Genomic DNA, 3,942 nt, shown 5'->3' with positions numbered 1-3,942 from the left:
TGGTTCCACAACTTTTAAATCCTTACCACATTTGATCACCGACTATTAAAATTTCCAAATTTAATGCCACCATTTTTAAATTATTACCACATTTGATCACCGACTATAAAATTTATAGAGTTGGTCTCACGAGTCACGACTGTTAAATCATTGCCACATTTGGTCCATCAAATCTAAATATTAGTTATCGGTGATTTAATTTTAGGCAAATGAATTATCTTATATATGGGTAAATTAAAATTATTCTTTTTCTACTTATTTTTTCTTGAACTTATTTTTTCTTCCCAAAATCACTTTATTTGTTTTCCCCCAATGGGACTAAATAAAGTTCTTATAAACTATATATTTTATCAACTTTATAAGTTAATATGATGTTGAATTAATGATATTATGATTATATAATACAAATATTATATACAAACTTTAATAATGTTAAAATATAAATTAAATTATATTACAAACACTGAATAATTTTTACAAAAAAAAATTACAAATTATTTAATTAGAAGGGATATTAATTGTCAAATTAATTCTAGGATTAGAAAACCACCCCACCAAATCTAAAAATTTTAATAGTCTGGAACAAACTCTGATGAAAATTTAAAAATCGTAGAACCAATTTTGACAATTTTAAGAGTCGGACACTAAATGTGATAAGGATTAACCAAATCTAGGATTTTAATTAGGAAATTAATTAAATTTCTCTTAATATTCCCATAATAACCCATGATATTTTGAGACGATGGTAATGCGAATGAAGTCGCGTATTCACATTATCTGATTATCATTCTCCCTTATAAACAACATACGCAGCGATCATTTTCGAGAAACACAAACATACATTGAACGATGACGACGTCGTCTTCTGTTACCTTACTTGTTTTTCTGTCACTTTGCAGCATATTCATCAATTCTTGTTTTTCCGGTGACGTTCCGGTGAATAATGATTCTTTTGTCCAGTGTTTATCCATCGTTACTACTAATCCCATTCCCAAAGAGGAAGTTTCCAAGATTGTCTTTGTTTCCGGCAGCGCTTCATTCCCGTCTGTTCTGCAAGCGTATATGAGAAACCGGCGTTTCAACGCCACTTCATATTCCAAACCGGTTGCGATCGTGACGCCTTTGCGGGAGTCCCATGTCCCGCCGGTGGTGCTGTGCGCTAAAGCCCTCGGCGTGGAACTCAGAATCCCCAGCGGCGGACATGATTACGAGGGGCTTTCGTACGTTTCCAACCACACCTTCATCATCCTCGACATGTTCAACCTCCGTAGTATCCAGGTTCTGTAACGTTTTCCTATGAGCGAATATCAATTTTGGTCAACGAGTATTAGCAAAATGACGATCAACTTATTTAATTCTTATATAGAATTATTATTTTAATGTCAAAACTGATCACACATGTCACTCATTCGTTTAAGATATACCGAAATATGAAATTATTAGAGATATTTTCATTCTTTTTAAGATCCTAATTTGAGCATGAATAAAATAGATTAAAGGGTATTTTCGTCTTTTTCAAATTAATATCTTAATTTGAGTATGGATAAAATTAATTTAAGCCCTAAGAGGCTAAAATTGATCTCAATTTACGGTTCAATCTAAGGTTTAAACCTCGCTATTTATGCTTAAATTGGGATTTTAATTTGAAAATGACGAAAATTTTTAAATTTTAGCACGTCTGAGTGACTGTCATGATGAAATTGTGCAGTATATTTTAAATTTCAGCACATCTTAAAATGAATATGGAATAATATATTTTATGGGTTTAAGTAAAAAACTGTGCAGTTAAGAGTTAAGAGTGATGGGTGTTTTGTGCTTACAGATTGATGTCGGCGGTAAAAATGTGCTTCAAATTCATGTGAAAGTTTAAAGAAGGTGTAAGCTAAGTGTACTACTGGCGTGGGTGCAGGGTGGCGCCACCCTCGGCGAGCTCTACTATGGGATATCGGAGAAGAGCGCGGAGCATGCGTTTCCAGCCGCAGTCTGCCCTACCGTGGGGGTGGGAGGCCACTTCACCGGCGGCGGATATGGCAACTTGATCCGCCGGCACGGCCTGACCTCCGACCACGTGGTGGACGCGAGGATTGTGGATGTGAACGGTAGAATTCTGGACTGGGAATCTATGGGGGAAGATCTTTTCTAGGCAATTAGAGGCGGCGGCGGCGCCAGTTTCGGCGTCATCTTGGCCTACAAAATCGAGCTCGTTAGAGTCCCCAAATCGGTGACGTATTTCCGGGTCGAAAAATATTTCGGTCAAACCCGGGATTTCAACGACGTCGTTTCCCAGTACTTTAACGTGGCCAGTAAAATCGATGATAATCTTTTCATCAGGCTTATGTTGCATGTCAAACCCCCGCCGGGCAGCCACCGTTACAGCAATCTTCGTTGGATTATTCCTCGGAGATCCAACCACGCTTATCTCAACCCTAAACGCCCAATTCCCGACCTTAGGACTAACCCCCTCGGATTGCACCGAGATGAGTTGGATCCAATCGGTCCTCACCTGGGCGGGCTTCGACAACACCACAAAACCCGAAACATTACTGAACAGAACCCCCGGCAAATCCGATTACCTTTAAAACCACATCCCAAAAAACTCACTGAACTCTATATGCGAAAAACTTCTAGAACTGGGCAGCACAGGCCTAACATTCAATCCATACGGCGGAAAAAATGGCGGAATCCCGTCGAACCAAACGGCGTTCCCCCACCGCGCCGGAATCCTGTTCAAGATCCAGTACGCCGTGAACTGGAATGAAAAAGGGGCGGCGGCGGACCAGAAGTACAGCTCGCAGATAAGCGATCTCCATAGCTTCATGACGCCTTTTGTTTCGAGTAATCCGAGGCAGGCTTTCCTCAATTACAGAGACATCGACGTCGGAATTAACCACCATGGGGCTCATAGCTACGAGGAAGGGAAGGTTTATGGAGAGAGATATTTCGTGGGGAATTTTGAGAGGTTGGTGACAGTGAAGAGCAGGGTGGATCCCCAGAATTTCTTCCGGCATGAACAAAGCATTCCAACTCGGAATTAATCGAATCTTCAATCTTTGTCACCCGATCTTGGTCGGATTGAAATTAAACTAATATATTAATATACAGTTATATACCGATATTATAAGTTTTAATACATTTATTTATTAATGACTCATCCTTCTACATTTTTCTTACAATTTTCTCATAATTTCCATCCTTGGTGATGAATTTTGGGCTTTCTGGATAGGTTATATCCTATTATTTCATGCTTTAGTATTTTTGTTTTTCATATTGCCGCGCAAATATATTTGCTTTATCTGTTTCATTTCTCAAGATTTATTTTGATTATGAGTGTTGATGGTTGAGCATATAATATATTAAATATTAGGGTGTGTTTGGAAAGTAGGAAAATGACTTCTGGAAAATGTTTTCTGGAAAATGAGTCATTTTCCGGAAAACATTTTCATTTCCAATGTTTGGTTGCATTCTGGAAAACTGTCTGTGTGTGCTTGGTTCATTTTTCTGGAAAATGAATTAAATTGTATAATTTTACATTTTAATTATTTTTTTAAAATATAAAATAATAATAATAATATATAATAATAATAATATTTCTTTTAAAAAGTAACAAATGTGACCATTTTGGCCAAAAAAGTTGTTGAAGCCAAGTCCGAAAAATGACTTCCGGAAAAAAAAAATCCGGAAGTCATTTTCCGGAAAAATGGCCTCATTTTCCTTGGTCAACGGAAATTATTTTCTGTTGACTGCATTTTCCATGCACGGCCAAACACCAAAAGCCCGGAAAATGATTTCTAAAAATCATTTTCCAAGCTACCAAACACACCTTAATGTGTAATTCAATTATTAATTTAATTAACTTTTTAATTAAGACGAAACACATAAAATTTAACATGTTGATACCGGTAATCTCTGGATGGCAGTAATGATACGCCCTTATTCCTCATC

At 37.2% G+C, this 3,942-nt stretch overlaps 1 pseudogene; it reads left to right on the top strand.

Annotated features, from left to right (window-relative positions):
- The first annotated feature begins 849 nt into the window (after positions 1 to 849).
- On the top strand, positions 850 to 3,147 carry LOC116027639 (annotated as a pseudogene).
- Positions 3,148 to 3,942: the final 795 nt, after the last annotated feature.

Source organism: Ipomoea triloba, chromosome 8 (assembly GCF_003576645.1).
Source record: "Ipomoea triloba cultivar NCNSP0323 chromosome 8, ASM357664v1".
Lineage (NCBI taxonomy): Eukaryota > Viridiplantae > Streptophyta > Magnoliopsida > Solanales > Convolvulaceae > Ipomoea > Ipomoea triloba.
This window is presented reverse-complemented; position numbering and strand designations above follow the sequence as displayed.